Source organism: Gallus gallus, chromosome 1, assembly GCF_016699485.2.
Source record: "Gallus gallus isolate bGalGal1 chromosome 1, bGalGal1.mat.broiler.GRCg7b, whole genome shotgun sequence".
NCBI classification, from domain to species: domain Eukaryota; kingdom Metazoa; phylum Chordata; class Aves; order Galliformes; family Phasianidae; genus Gallus; species Gallus gallus.
This window is the reverse complement of record NC_052532.1, coordinates 26393060-26409346: the sequence shown is the minus strand read 5'-3', so window position 1 is coordinate 26409346 and position 16287 is coordinate 26393060. Positions and strand designations below refer to the sequence as shown.

Sequence of the window (16287 nt, the reverse complement as noted above, 5' to 3'; positions counted from 1 at the left end):
CATTAATATGCTGTACTGTGAATTCTGTCCATCTTCCGTGTAGCCATTTGAGCTGCAGAAGCAAACATAACAGTGAGCATCACAGCAGCCTCTTATTTTGTGGAGTGTAGAAGTGATGAGGGGGTGTAGATAGAATACTAAGCATACTTTGATATATCAACCTGGAAAAAAAAAACCAGCAGTAATTCAGATTCCTCATTGTAAGTTCTGGAAAGAACATGAATAAATAGATCTGTGCACAGATTTTGAGGAAGATAAATTTTTGTGTGAAACATTAGGGCATCAATTTCTGCATTTTGATTGCATACTGAGGTCTGAACGAAGTTATTTTTGTCCCACTATGTTTTTGTGCTAGTATAGTCTGCTGCTTTGTATAACATGCCAGTGCACAAGTCTCCATATAGGGTTACTTAGTTCACAACTGGAAAGATCTGTATCAAGCAAGACAACTATTTTCTTTTGGTGTATCTGATGGGTGTGGATAGAATTAATTAAGAGAGTTTATTCTCAAAAGTGACAGGCTATTCTGTGACAGCAAAATGTGTTTGCTCCTGATGACAGTCATTCACTTTCTGCTGGATCAGAAGACTTCCCTGAAGGAATTTTAATTGATCTGCACTTACCCAAAATAAAGCAAAAACACTGCTGTATCCTAGAGATAAAAGCAAAAAAAAGAACAGCTGATGGAATTCAAAGTATATGATTTTTAATGTTCGCATTGAGATGAAACTTGGGGCCTGTGGATGCTAATGAACTGCATTTATATATGTTGAACTGGATGGGTACACATGGATGAAATTGTAGGTACAAACACAGGGAAGTGTTGGGAACCTTCACGAGCAGAATTTTGCTGTGGAGCAGTGAAGCTTCCCTTCTATGGATACCTTCACTCCCCCTTTGACTTAGGAAATCTCCTTGCATCAACAGCGTTCTTGGGAAGAAGTCCACAGGTCTGTTACCTACTTTGTGGAGAAGTTACTGCGTTTTGTTTTGAATCTGTGCTCAAGGAGGCAAGAAATGGATGAGGTCTGTGCAGTATCTCAATTTTGTTAAGGCTTTTGCTGTCTTCCATCATATAATGTCTTAAGTTGTCGATTTTCTGGTCTGGATAATTGTGGCATACTGAATTGCTCCTCATATGAGGTCTGCTCCAACCAGTGGATGATGTATGTTTTCTTTGAACCTTTTCTAATTACTTCTGTTTTGTTTCGCTCTGTTTTCTTTGAGGCACTAGAGCTGAGCAGGCTTTTCAAGATGGGGCTTGTTACAGAGGAAAATAATGTGTTTTGCTTTGTTCTTTTTCCTTCCTCAGTAATTTTTAATGTTCTATATACTATATTGGCTCTGGCAGAGTGGTGAGTTACCTTTTCATGGAGCTGTCCATTGCAAAACCAAGGTCTTGCTTTCTGAGACACAGAGAGATGTTTTGTTTAACAGAAGATTCATATTGGAATTTTTGCTAGTAATGAGTAACTAAAATGGTTTCCAGTAAATCTGTGTTCAGCTAATAGTGATAGCTTGCATTTCCCCAGCCAGAAGTATGCAATATTTTGGTGTTGAAAAACAAATAAAAGATAATAGGAAATTATCTTTCATTTTGTGGACTTACACTTTTAAAAGTAATTCTGTTATAACAAATCCCAGGCATGCTACTCCAGGGTGCTTGCTATAAAGAAGGATGTAAAACGTGAGGTTTCTTAGAGGGTGTACAGTGCATACATATAAGAATAAGGTCCCATAAATGTACTGATGTGTGTTTTAAAAAAGTGATTGCAATACTTTGTTATAAAAAACAACACTAAGACTTGTACTTACGATACTCCTTTCTTTTTGTTTTTTACCTGTAGATAACTTTAAGTGAAAGCTAAGGACTTTTTGTCCTTATCTGCCATAGAAGTGAAAGGCACTTCTAGAAGGAGGACCAGTTTGAGCAAAGAGGAAAAGACCATTCCTTCCTACAACCCAGCAAGGTGACTAAGTGACTCCAAAGAAATGTAAGTGATTTATAGTGGCGCTGTGGTTGTGACTGTTTCTACTGGGGAATTATGTGCTCACTGAGGAGGAATACAGAACCATGTCATTGAAATTTATTGCCTGTGGAGTTAAATTATGGTTTAAATTTGCAATGCATTCAGAAAATACATACTCCTCATATGTTTTTGTGATGGTAAGCTGTTCTACAATTATTTTTCATATACGAAAATTGTTATTGGAAAATGAATTGCTGAAAGAGTCCAAACTATGGTTTTCTACCATTTTCGACTCATCTAGATAGTTAATTTAGATACGTGGGGACTAAGCCACTACATCTCAGTTAGTCATCCTGGAATCTTCTAACACTCAGTAGAGAAGCAAGCATCTGCAGAGGCCAAACCATCTCATCCTAAAAGTAATGCCAAGAAGATTTTGTGTGAGTCCTTCAATAGCTTGTGTCTCTCTGTTGACAGCTTAGCTTTAGCCAGAGTATTCAGTGAACACTTTAACCTGTTACAGCTGCGTTAGAAGCACTTCCAGCTTCTTTTCCCCTTCCTGTATTGCTGTTCACTCTCAGCATGTGTAGCTGTTTACATGGCTATATGACAAATAAATTTGGAGAGTGGAGCTGGCTGAAAATAGCCAATTCTTTGTATGGTTTTATTTCCAGCTGGATTTATCCCAGCCTTCTCATGTATGGCTGTCCAAGGGCTGTGACTGGTACAAAGGGAAACGAGGATGGAAATTAGCAGCCAGAAGTGTGGGGGAGGACATGATAGCTTCTTTTGGCAGATGCTCTGGTTTTTGCAGTTTAAATTTCTTGGTGAGCTATAGTCTCAGGCCTTGTAGATGTTTTTAGTGCTCTGCCATTTTTAAGAGTAGAAAAGTTTGAGACTTGTAAGACTTGAGATTTGAGTGAAAAATTTGAAACTCATTTTCAAATGAGGAACTTCTGTTTTGCTGTGTATTTCCTGCTGTGACAATGCAGGATTTTTTTACATCCTTCATGACTTAAATTTCAGACCTCCAAAACTAGAAAATGGTCGTAAATGGCAAATAAGTAAATAAATGTCATGCAGTAATTTATATTGTAAGCAGGACACTGTATAATCCATATATACATACATAATTCCTGAATCTTCAAAATGCCAGCCTGATTTTGTATAGTGCCAAGCTTAAACTATGGGCTGAGTGGTATTGTATGGTTACTAGTTGGACTAATTTAGACACCGTTCTCCTGAAGAAGGGAATATATAACATGTTATTCTCATATAATAAGAAGACAGAGCCAGCAGCGACGTGAAGTTCAGCAAAGGAAATTCTAGGTATACTGAACCTGGAATGGACCAATGCCAGACAGGCACAGGCTGGGAGACAGACAGCTGGAGAGCAGTTCAGTGGGAAGGAACCTGGGGGTTGCTGGTGACAGCATGCTCAACATGAGCCACCAGTGTGGCCTGGTTGCCAAGTGGCAAACCACACTGTGGGGTGTATTAAACACAGCATAGCCAGCCAGTCGAAAGAGGTGATTCTCCCACTATATTTAGTGTTAGTGTAACCTCACCAACACTGAAGTAGTGTAGTTCTGTGCAAAGAAATTTTTATACTGCAGGCTCCACTATATAACTTTATGTTAAAATACTTGAAAGTGCCTGGAGGAGGGGAACAGAGCTGGTAATGGGGCTGGAAGACATGTCTGATGAGGGGCAGAGGACACTTGCAATATCCAACGAGAAGAAGAGGCTGAATAGTGATCTCATTGCTGTCTACAACTTCTGAGAAGGAGAAGCACAGAGGGAGGTGCCAGGATCTGCTTATGGGGATTGATGGCAGGATGCACAGGAATGTCACAAAGTTTCACCAGAAGGGTCAGACTGGACATTAGGAAAAATTTCTTTATTGTGAAGATATTCAAACACTGGAAAATGCTTCGTAGCGATGTGGTTGATGCTTCTTGTCTGTTAATGTTCAAGAGCTATTTAGACTATGCTCTCAGTAATGTACTTTGACTTTTGGTTAGCCCTGGAGAGGTCAGGCAGTTGAACTCAACAGTCCTTGAAGGTTCCTTCCAACTAACTATTCCATTCCATTTGTGCCCAGTGACAGGATAAGAGGCAATGAATAAACATTGAATACATGTACATAAAAATCCATTTAAACATAAAAAGGTACTTCATTGCCTTGAGAGTGGTCAAATACTGGGATAGGTTGCTGAAAGAGGCTGTGGAGATTCCATGAAACTGTGGAGTCTCCATCCTTGGAGATACTCAAAACCCAGTGGAATACAGTAGCAAGCAATCTGTTCTAGCTGACTCTGTTTGAGCAAGGATTTAAACCATTTCCTGAGGTCCCTTCTGACCATAGCTATTCTGTGATTCTGGGAATATTTATAGGTAAGTGCAGTCATACAGGAGTCTGCTATTTTATTTTCTGATCTTGAATTTTTTTTTTTTTTTGGTCTTTTTTCTGATTTTGATTTATTTAGCTATTCAGTTGAGGGTTTTCCTGAACTTCTGGTAAAAGATGAGAGATTGTAGAAGTTGAGAGCTTTCTGAAATGTGTTAAATTATATTTAAAGACCTGTGAGTGTAACTAAGAAAATCAGACTGAAGTCTGTGAAAGTCTTTTTTAGCTGTGAATTAGAGCCCCAGTTAGAAGGACAGTCGTGCTGTGGATTTTAGGTATTTTAAAAGTGAAACTTCTTCGTTTGATGCATGGAACAGAAGATACATTTGTAATACACTTTTATGTTTGGAAAAAAAAACGCAAAAGCAGGGAAAAAGCTTTGGAGAAGAGATCCAGTAGTCCACAACAGAAATATCTATCTTCCTGAAGTCTAGTCAGATGTAATGAGGAAAAAAGAACTATTTCTTTAAATTTATGTTTTCTTAAATTTCAGCTTGGATTAGTTCTGCAGACATTTTCTGTCCACGGTTTTGCTGTAGGCTGAGGATCTTCGCAAAAGCTTCTGTGAGATGGGTGTATCGTTTCTGAGAATGAGAAAAAAAAATGGGCTCTAAAAAAAGGTCTAACAACTCTTTCCTTTGCTTTTGAGCAAAGACGTGAAATTTAAGAGTGAAGCTTCAATGGCTTATAAGATGTGCTTTTGCTATGCCCATGAATGTCTGTCCTTATTGCACTGAATTATAAGCTTTTGCAAATTGATGCTTACTCATATTCAGAAGAAGCATATTACTTTGTCAGCGTATTCTCAAAATATTCCCTGTGTATTCTTAAGCTTCTATAAGTGATTGAGTCTGTCCTGACATGGAGATCAAACACTCTATGACATTTCAAATGCACAGATCCCTGTTATTTTCGCAAGAAGGTCCTTGTTTTTGCATTTTTATGAGACACTCCGTTTTGATTTTTATGCTTATTATAGATTCATTTTTCATCTTAGGCTTATTTTGCCCATGTACTCTTTGAGAATGATATCAGGAGTGTGATTAATCTCTCCTTTCTTCAGCCATCTAGGAAGATAGGTATTGTAAGACTGAGCTGTAGACTTCTCTTGTCAGTGAAGAAAGGTGAGTGCTTCCAGAGGAGGACTCATCCAGCCTTGTTTTATGTCCACCTTAAGATGAGATGAAACAGCCTTTGGAGATGCATGTTTATTGTCACTGACAAAAGATAGCTAAGGTGACCAGCAAAAATTTAGGCATCATTACACTTTTCTATCAAATGTTAAGGTAGATCAGTTTCATCTCTTGTGATGGAATGTGATCATTAGAACATGGCAGTGTTATAACTGGCGTTGACAAAAACATCCTATTTTCATAAGAGTAAACAAAATTCTTTCTGAGATTATGTATTTCATTGTGCTTGTAGTGACACTTTCGGGCTTATCAAAATGTCACTTTCAATAGTGCTTAGGCATTGTATGCAACCATTAAGATAATGCTCTTTAGACACCATGTTAATATTAGCTATGAAATAACAGTAGATTTTTACGTGGTTTGGTCTTATATCTTGTCTTCAGCGTGAAAAATGCAAATATTTTAACTATGTTGTTAGTTAATTTCTAGTAAAAGTGAGATAATGAAATTCTGAAATTTAGTATTACTTACAATAAAAGATTGAATTAAAAAATCATGTTAATATAACAGACAAAAGCATGCTTTAAGCTGATTTTTAAATGCAAGTAAGTGGGTGACAAAAGTTTGCTCTAATATCAACTAGTAGTGATAATGTGTTCTATTAAATACAATTAGGATGAAATGCTACTTTCCATTTGTATTGAAGTGTTGTAGGTTTCTGTAGTAATTCAAAGTGCTGTTTGAATTTGACTGGTGGTGACTGCATCTCCCTGCATGTGATGGTAATGTACGATGAAGATTTTTTGTGTTCATGCATCAGGGCTGTATATGAGGAGAAGTTCCTTGAATTGGAAGAGTCAAATGGTCTAAAGGCATTAGAAGGAACGTACAGAGTTCTCATTTGCTTTTTAGTTGGGATATCGGCATATGAAAAAGAAATGTTGGTATAATTTGTCCTTAGATGTTTTTTTGAAGCTAACTGCCGTATAATGTGAGTAATGACCTTGGACAGCTAGGTTTACCTGTATTATTTTGTGTGTGTTTTTAACACCACTGTTAGGAAACTACAAAGAACAGCAGCATATGCTTCAAAAATGATCTTAGCATTATTCTAATAATGCACACTATTGCTTACAGTAAGCAGTAATACTGTGCTTGCATTTATGGATGGATGATCAATTAAATTCATTGGAGTGTGTTAAATTTTTATTCCTTTTTTTTTTTTTATGTTCCTTTTTGTATCTCAGATCTTTTTTTGTATCTTTTCTTTACATTTGTCCCTATCTTTGTTGGAAAAAGAGAAATCCTAATTCCTTGAATCTTCATAAAGCTTAAAGGCTTTTTGTTTTTTAAGAAATACTTACGAATTGGGCAAAGGAAAGTGCTCAGAGATGATTAATAATTTTTAAGTAAATAATTTTTAAGTATTTTCTTTAATTCATATGCACTAAATAATATTTATGAGTGCGTGTCTCCCTTAGAAATACTGTCATACCTATGCTTTCTCAACATGGTTGTTACTGAGACTGACAAACTGGCCCTAGATATAGTTGATGCAAGTTTTATAGGCTTGATTTTTTTTTTTCCATGATTGTATGTTTGTCTAGCTATATTCGAGTTGGATTTGTAATATTCCTATCCTTCTGCCTCTTCAAGAATGTTCAGTTTTGAATGGCATTTTATACATTATCATAAAAATCTACCAAAAAGAACCTAGTTCTGAGAAGATGGAAAGGGCACTTCAGCCAAGGTGCCACTAAGCAGAGTATGTTTGAGCAGTGAAGAAATGTGCGTATTTGTATTGAGGTATAAATCTTATGATAGGACTGACATTTTGTCCCGTACCCGTTATAGTGATCAGACTCAGTAGATCCTGTATGGTTATTTGGGTCCAATGAATGAAGCTGGGTGTAGAAACCTGACTGGTATCCTTTAAAGAAACTCACTAACGACTGCAAGGAAAGCAACAGAGCATGTAGTATTCAGCACAAACATATAAACCAGCAGCTATTTTGTTAATAACAGAAAATTCTTCCTGGGTTCTGTCCCATTTGATGCAGGTAATAAAAATAAGTCCCCATCATTTTCTTAGTCTGACTCAAAATTTAAGGGCAGCCTGAAGTTTCAAATAGGGAAAAAGGAAGGATGCTTTCATTGTTAGTCATTTTTAGAAAGTGTGAATCTGTACTGATAGTTTTTCTCCTACTGCATATGTGCCTTGTATCTTGTCTGAAGATGCAAAGCAGGCAAGGAAGGAAAGAGAACTTTTTACCAGGGTGTCTTCATTTCTTCGGCTTACATTTGTCAGTTTGTTTCTTCAGCTATCTTATCTCCAGTAGTTTTTGGACGGTTTGATTTCTGATTTACTTGGTTGAGAACATCAATTAGTTGGATGACCTGCCCATTCTAACTGTCAGTTTTTTTACTTTTCTACTTTGTGAGAGATGGAATCATATTACTTGAATTTGAAGTATCTTTCATGGGACACAGGGAGGTGAAAGGAAGGAGATAAACTAAATAAGGATGCCAGCCAAGCAGACACCTTTTGCTGAAATGACAACATTATAAACTTTGGTGTCATCCTATGTGCAGCTGCAGTTCCCTGGCATTGAGCCGTTGGGGGATTGGAAAAGGTATGAAACGTGTTTGTAATGGAACACAATACTCTTCATATAAGCTCAGTAAATGTTTTTATAGGATTACTGCCTGTTGGTAAACAGCTGCAGTGTTATGCTTCAGAGGTAGAAGCATTTGAATGGTAATGAAGGGATTCTTATATACAGTTAACAAAGCATGTTGAGGTCCTTGGGGCCATAAACTGGGGCATATATGATAATAGCACTCTACATTTTATCTGAGGATTTCAAAGAATTTCGTAGAAAACATTAATTAATTATTACCATAGCCCCTTTAGAGTGCTGCTTAGACTATTAAATTCATTAGTTGAATTGATGACAGAAATCATGTATCAGTTGTGTAGTATGTTTGCAAAACTTACTTTGCTGCACACAGATAATTCAGGAGGCTTCTGTTGTACATATCATGGTCTGTATTTTGGACACTGAGATGTTAAGACATAGAACATAGGTGTCCAACCTTTTGGCTTGCCTGGGCTGCTTGAGTGAAGAGGAGTTGTCTTGGGCCACATATAAAATATAGAACGCAGTTCATGTATGTAAATAACAACACTTCTAATATTTTTTATGTTTTTTATTAAAACATTAAAAAAGAAGGCAACAAAAACATAAAACTAGTGGGATATTTGACCTTGTTTTTGTGAAAGTAATGCATTAGTCAGGTTTGATGGAGGTGGCTGCAATTCTTAGTGAGTTCTCAAGGTTCTCAATGCTTCACCCTTGAAAGTAATTGTTCACAAATGTATGTAATGCCAAAGGTGATGCTGTGAATAAGGCATCATTATGAAATGGGGGATATTTCTCTCTGGTAAGGTAGGACTTAGAAAAGTGTGGTAAAACATGATTAAGTTTTTATTTGAGTTGAATATCTGATTGCAACTCTACACATTCCATATGAATATTTGCAGGTAATGTATCTATGTAGAACTGAAAGGAGTCGCAAATATCTCCTCAAATTGATGATATTTCAGCAATCTTGAAACCTATTCTTAAGTTGCCCCCATATGGCAGCCCAATCCAAGTCCCATCCAAGGCATCAGGTATTGTCTGGTTAATGGAAGCAGTGGTTGATTCAGGCTTCTGTATCTCTGTATCTCTTTGGGATCTGTATTTATGTTAGGTTCACCCTCTGAGCAGTATAGGGATATGGCCCTGCCTTGCTTTTGTTCTGTGATGCAGATGTTGCTTTAGATCTTTTGGTATGAGAAGAATTAAGTTCAGGTATCTAGAATGAATACTGTTGTCACTGAGGACTGTGCAGTGTGAAGCGCTCTGTAATATTACAGAAAATAATTGTGCAAACACAGAGCAGTTGAAACTTGGCTGATTCATAACAATTTTATAATTTCTGAGCTGATGTGTGTATTATGTCAGAAAAACGACATATTTTTATGTCTTAAAACCATGTGTTAAAACCATCAATACAAGATACGCTAAACACAAACAGCTTCTTGAGGGCAAGAAAATAGTCACACAAACAGTGTAGATGCAAAGTACGTAAGAGCAGAAACCATCTGTTGCGTGTTGTGATTTGATGAAAACATCCGTGATAGAAACCAAAGCTAATTAAACAGTTACTCCACAGTGCAGTTTAAGGCTATTAAAACTATTTTATTTAGAAAATTCATTTGGAGAGAGAATGGCAAAAGATGGTTTGGTTTTTGTCCCATCAGCACTGCTACCTTTTTAAGACTATGTTTTCTAAAGCGTTGCCCATTGACCGTTCACTTGCCCGTTGTCCCTGTTGTTAAAGAAGATACCAATATAAACTTAGAAGTATTTGTTAACAGTTTTCCTATTCTGGACGCTGAAATACAAAATTGCTTCTCTCCTATATTTGTAGCAACAAATGAAAACATGTAAGTTGTTAAATGACACAATTTTGACTAAAATTGTATTTTTAAATAGAAACCAAGTACGGGTTATGCTAATAGAACCTCATTTGTAATTTAAACTGCAGCTGTTAACATTCAATAATGGAGCCATACATCAAGGAGTTTTCTGCAAAAACAGAAAAATACTAATTCTTCATCCTCAGATCTGCAAATCCAGACTGATGGGATTTCAGCCCTTCATCTTTTAGTGACAGGCAGCAGCATCAGTAGAATAAAACTAAAATGTGATCCCCTTTCTCTCCACCTCCTTCCCCTGATTTTGCTCTGACAGAGTAAGAAACACATTTTTAGCTGGTATCTTTCCGTAAGAGAAAAAATGGTCTGTTAGCAAGTCTTTTAGGGAGAAGGAGCTTTTTGGATAAGCGGTCTTTTGATTCCTATGGTGCATCTTGTTCCTGTATTTTTTTGCAAGTTACGATAAATGATTTCTCAGACAGTTATTGAGAGCAGAGTCAAGGTCATCAACCTTTCCCCAAGAAGTCATTATCTCTCAGTTCTTGTTTCTGATGAAAATGTTGAACATGGGGGCGATGGGCAGCAGATGAGCTGTCCGAAACACTGCAGTCTCATGTGAGGAATCCCCAGCTGTACGTTGGCAAACGATGTACTTACGTTTTTATAAAAATCAGTGGCTGATCAAATTTTTCTAGATGAATTTAGATTTATTTTACAGTAATTTAGTGTGTGCGAGTTGCACTTCATCATTGTAAATCCCCCAACATGCATACATTGCTGTAAAGTCTTTGAAAATTCATGATGAAATAGAAGCCTTTGGGTATTTTGAAGACCTGCTGTGTCTTTGGAGAAATTTGGTTTTAAGCCCTACAGCTAAATTCCTAGAGCTTTTCCATTGTCTGCAAATGAGTTGAGCCTAGTGCTGGATTTGGCTAGTGAAGTTGAGTCTCTGTGTATGGCTACAAATACTCAAGTATCTGACAAGACAAAAGGTAGGTATCTGTCTAAGCAGAAGAATTCTTTACACGCTTCTCTAGTAAACAAAAATAATGTAGTCTGTATCTGGAACAGAAAATGGTTATCACTTTAGTATTAATAGGTTTAGGGAGCATCTCCATTAGTCTTTTAGTTCAGATATCCTGGCTGAAGAGCCAGGATAAACTAGGCTGCTTCCAAAACTTCCTGCTGACAGAGCTAAACAAGGGGTAGTATTTCACAGATGAACCCAAACCATGCAGCTGTACCAAATGAATTGTCTTAAAGCACATGTCAAATGGGTGTAAAGTACTTGGCTGTAGCAGTTCTCTTTTAAAAGCTTCAAGTCTGATGTCCTATCTCATATTACAGATGTTCTTATTTAAGTATGGGCATCCTTGTCATAAAAAAATAGCTCTGTTAGAAAACAACAACAAGAACAGAAAAAAACACATTTACTTTTCTGTAAGTAGCGTAGCACTACCACTTTTGGCTCAGATACTGGATTAGAGCCTGTGACTTAAAGGTCTCTTCTAGAATTAAACTGTTTACAAATACCTGCATGTACTCACATGCCCATTTTGTATGTTTAAAACTGTACTGAAGAGGAATTTTTTTTTTTTTATCTAGTATCTTTCCATTAAAAGTATGGTTTACAGGGTGATATTTTGAGATTTTGATCTTGCCTTTTCTATTCAAATTTCTAAGGGAAACTTAAAACAAGCCTCTTAAGGAGGAGAATTAAATTACCTGTGAAAGGAAGGTCCTTTTCAACTCTGTTGTCTATGTTTATATGATAAATAAAGCAGTAGTGAACTTACTGCTTGTTTATCAAAAGAAAATAGGGGAAAAAAAGGAGGCTAATATCAAAAGCAAGAAATTGTCTTTTCATTCAAATAACCTGTCATCTTTTGTATTGCAATTAATTATGGTGTGTGAATGTGTATATATACAGTATATATACACTTCTGATGTGTATGTAATACAGTGTTGAATGTTGTTTGGCACGTAGTAAAGAATACTGCTGATAGCAACAACCTTTGATGAAGTAGTTCCACTGGACAGGACATCTGTTTTAGCATGTACTACTCTCCATGTTTGCAAGGTGAAGTATTTAATCTGCTTTTCTAAATAGAGTCTCACTGCTTTCTGTTCAGGTTTCTAATCTTGCCGTGTATTTCTAGTGTTTCTCTCTCCTAATCAGTGTTTATGAATGAGATTGCTATATGATGGCACCTGTAATTCTTCATGGGAACTTTAATGTGATTTTCGAGGCCTTACTTAGAAAAGCCTTTGATTTTGGACTATCAGGCAATATTTTGTTTACAAGTCACGACTTACATTTCCCAGGATGGCACTGTACAACAACCTAAATACTATGTTTAGGAGTTACTCAGAAGCCAACACTTTACCGTAGCCACGGTAACTTGCTGATCCACAGTTGAAAATGCTCCACATTTTTGCTTTATTTTAAAAATAGTGAAACTGATTCACACAGCTGCAATGTTTTTGTACTATTTTGTACTTGCAAGTGAAACTGGATAACATGGGACTTATTGAAATAGGCAATATTCGTAAATATATATAAAAGAGGCTAAGGGAAAGGGGAAAAAGAGGAACCGGTAGCAATTTGAAGAGAACAATTTGGGAGTAGTTGAACAACAGGAAGGCACCAGGTATGAAATGCCTATTAACTCTCAGTGGTATTCGACCAGTCACAATAGGATGAGGTAATCAAGTGTTTGAACATTAAATGACTTATTTGGTAAGAGAGTTGAAGGTACAAATAAAATGTGATTGCCTCCGAGGATCACTGTAAATACATGGTTTTCTTCAAAACTCATAGGCCGCTGATGTACAGCTGTAGGAACTATTCTAAACATTCAGATTTCCATCCTGTAGAAACATTGACATAATAGTGAGTTTTTAAATCTTGAGCTATATATTGCAAGTTTTACCTTCGTTGGTGGTTTCAGCATTTCTGTTGAAAAGTCCTACAATTCATGTAAAAGCTGTAAGGGCAGTGAGACTCTGGAACAGGTTGCCCAGAGCAGCTGTGGGTACGCCTTCCCTAGAGGTGTTCAAGGCCAGGCTGGATGGGGCTTTGAGCAACCTGGTCTACAGGCAGGTGTCACTGCCTATAGCAGGGCATTGGAACTACATGATCTTAAAGGTCCCTTCCAACCCAAACCATTCTATGATTCTATGATTTACTACTTAGCACATGACTTTCAAAAGAATAAATTGAAAACAAACAAACAAACAAACAACACAAGTATTTGTACTTTTACTTAGTTGCTCAAGAGGATCTATGGCACTGATGTTTCACTTCATTCACTCTTGAAGAAAACATCAGATATCCTTTAGAGTGGAACAAGGGCAATTCCTTTCCTTGGCTATAAGAAACACCAAAAGCTCAAACTAGGAAATTCTGAAAGGAGGAGGACCTTTGCCTATCAAGTTTACATATGTAAGTTTGTTTTACTCTGAAAGGTTTTTCTGCTCATTCAAGATGTAACTGGACTTGACTTATTTGAAAGGAGAAAGGATAGCAAGTGACATAAGTACATCATGAAATTGTTAACAAGGTAAATCAGAAAATGAGCAGGGGGCAAACTATCTGGAGATTTGAAGTCTGGAAATAATGTACTTGTTGAACACTTTACTTCTTAAGTGTGACCTCTGCACTGATACTTACTTTTGTGTAAGCATTAAAAATACCCAGAGATCCAATGTGCTGTTGTTTTGATTTCTTTTTTCTTACTGTAACAATCAAGCATAGCAGATGGTGAAACGTTATGAACTTGTTTTCTTTATCATCACACATACCTTCTATTTAACGGTATGAATAATGCACTCTGAAAGTTGTGGTGACTGTTTCTTTATTTCTTTCACTTATATTTCTGTGAAGCTAAATGCTGACCAGGTTTAGCACCAAGGGAATACTTCCCATTACTTAGGTTGACTTGCCCAGCGTGGCAGAGTCTCTTGGTTTTCCCCATGCATATGTCTTCCATCAAATTAAATTATTGTGTCAAAGGAATCATGTGAGTAGTCGTAAACAGCTACCTGATTTGTGTACAAAACAAGACAAAATTATTCCTAAGAAACAAAAATATTTCAAAAAATTAGATCCTGAATGTTGGTGTAAAGGTTGTGTCCTTTGGAAGGATTTGAAGCAGTTTAGGTGCTTATGTTGCTCTAGGGACTTTGAGTACTGTGAGGTTTTAAGGAAGGCTAAGTATTCCAGGAAGTTTAAGAGCTTATGGCATCGTAAATATTTAAGATGATTTAAAAGGTTATGTCCTCTTTAGTATTTGAGTTGGATTAAGTGCTTATATTGCCTTAAGGACTTTTTCATTTTTTTTGCCCTAAAAGGAACCTAGGAAATTAAATGCAAGAAACCCTATAGATGCAACGTTTGGGCTGCATCTGAGGAATGCAAAATTCTGGGTTTCAGTAGGAGCATTAACTATGCCACACTGCATATTCATCAAAGTTTGACACAGCAACGGAGAGTATCTAGGAAATAGCTGGGTATGAAATCCAGTGTTTTTTTAATACCTTGACAACCATTGAGATATGGTTGTTCTTCTGTGATTATTTGATAAAATAGATCAAATAGATGATCAGGTCAGAATGAGATCTTGGAAATGCAATCTTCTTCAAGAAGGTAAAGATAATCTTTAATTCAGTACTCAACAAAAATAGCTATTTAGTGTCATTTTGCAGTTTTGCTGATATTTTATGCCAAATAATGCAGAATAATGAACATTAGATTTCTTGGTCTCAATAGCTTCTTTTCAAAAACTTTAATCAATTATGTATTTATTCTGTCTTCTGAGATGCCTAGCCTAAACTCTTTACTAAAGTGTGTTTGCAGTAGACAGCTTACTGAAGTTTCTCTTTCTGCATGTTGTAAGTATATTCCAAAAAAAGTAATTTTCTGTTTCAATAAGAACCAAGCACATCCATTTCTCAGTGCATAAGGAGCAAATTGCCACCATTCATTTAACATGTTCTATGCAACCTCAAATCACTAGGCATCAGTCCAAAGTCACATTTTTCTCATGGACCTCTAGTGCAGCATTAATATTGCTCAGTTAATATGACACAATTATGATAGCTGGTATGTATTTGTACTGCATGCTGCTTGTGTGAGCAGCACTCATGACAGCCATCTGGGCAGTGTCCCATGGGCCCATGGGGAAGACTTACAGTTATCTCAGAGATGACTGTAGAAAAGTGGTGACGTAGGTGACGTAGAAAAGTGACATCTACAGGAATGGGAGTTGAGGTTTATGGTAACATGAAGCCTTCATGCCTGGATGGACACTGTGATGCCTTTATTCAGCAGCAGCGATAGAGGGAAATGGATGTCCATCAGATAGCTGCCTACCCTCAGAAAGATAGCTATTGCTATCCCTACAAGCTGAAATGCAATGTCACTTAGGTCCCATCGCAGCAGTGTTCTAGTACTGATGGTGGTGTTGGCTCAGTTTTTTGCACTAGTTTTGATTTAGTGGATGGAATGAACAGAAGTGACTGTCTGACATCTTCAAGGCTATGTCTGTAGCCCTCTGATAGATATCACAATGCAAAGTTGAGAAAAATCTAGTGGAGAAAGATGGCCTGGAAGAAAATAGGATATAGTTAAAAAAACAGGTCTAACTGTAGTATGCTTTTTGAGCTTTTTGTAATGATGCCATACAATCAAATGATGATATGTTCTAAACTGGATTTGGCGTAATTGGGAGCTCAACTGCTTCAGAATTGACTTTTAGCAACTCCTCGAAATTACTGAAATATTTTGTATGTCTGCACATCTTTAATTAATTTCCCTTTGCCTGAGGTTTGAATTTTAACAAATCCCTTAATCTGAAAATTACAGTATCTATCTGTGTATTTAGAACAATGAGAAATGTATATCTGCTGTTAAAAAATGCTATTACAAAGACAGAAAATTATTGTTAAATATTTGGAGACTTTACTGATGTAAACATTTTCCAGTTTCAAACTGAATGAATCATAATGATATCAAGAAAATATACATAACTTTTACTTACTTTATATGTTGTAGCCCAAAATGAAAAACTTCATTTTGGATGAACTTCAAAAAAAGCCCACAAAATGAAAAACTTCATGGGACTTTCTGAAGTTCATCCAGTTTTTCTCCAACATAGTTTTCCAGTATCATTTTCAATTATAATGCCATCCTCCATGGGGTTAGTAGTCCTTTTCTGATGACCGTGAACGTTAGCAGTTTTGTAGTTTTACTGCTTCACCATACAAATTATGAAAGCAAACACATAG

At 36.7% G+C, this 16287-nt stretch overlaps 1 protein-coding gene across 11 annotated transcripts in view; it reads left to right on the top strand.

Annotated features, from left to right (window-relative positions):
* The window catches only part of FOXP2 (forkhead box P2), a 412383-nt gene that overhangs the window by 63336 nt on the left and 332760 nt on the right, over positions 1-16287 (top strand). For all 11 annotated transcript variants that reach the window (NM_001397273.1, NM_001397272.1, NM_001397271.1 and 8 more), the window contains exon 2: positions 1848-1994. The gene's annotated coding sequence lies outside the window, so the exon portion shown is untranslated. The remainder of the gene's footprint in view (positions 1-1847; positions 1995-16287) is intronic.